We start from the raw sequence: 498 nt of genomic DNA, 5'->3' as shown, positions 1-498 counted from the left end.
GAGTTAGGAGCGGACCAGAACCCCGTTCGTTGGCTTTGGTATCGTGCAGGTAACGTTCTACAAATAATACAAACGTACACAATTCAAATATAACGTCCCTGGTGAAACCCACCGCCCGAACCCACGCACCGCGTCATACGCTGTCAACAGGAAGATGCTGCCGTCCAGTCCATTTCGGCATCTGCCAAAAAAAGATTACGTTACTCTGAAGCATCATACTAATGCCGCAGCTCAGGTAGTGTCACTGGGACGTAGAGGTGTACCCTGCCTCAACTAACTAAAAACCACAGCTTTCAGAAACCAGCCTGCAGCAAACCAGTGATATTTACATGACCAGTTCCTAAACCTTAGTAATTCTTTTCAATTTGCTTACATTCAGATCTTTAGAACAGCAGCCATTCTCCTCCTCCCCCTCCTCCTCCCCCCCCCCAATCTCTTTACTGATGTTGAGATTATTTGGTTTGAGATTTGTATGGAGAAACACAAGTTTTAAGCGAC

This window comes from Charadrius vociferus, unplaced genomic scaffold (assembly GCF_000708025.1).
Source record: "Charadrius vociferus isolate BGI_N301 unplaced genomic scaffold, ASM70802v2 scaffold59, whole genome shotgun sequence".
In the NCBI taxonomy this organism is placed as follows: domain Eukaryota; kingdom Metazoa; phylum Chordata; class Aves; order Charadriiformes; family Charadriidae; genus Charadrius; species Charadrius vociferus.
Note: the sequence above shows the minus strand (reverse complement) of the source record.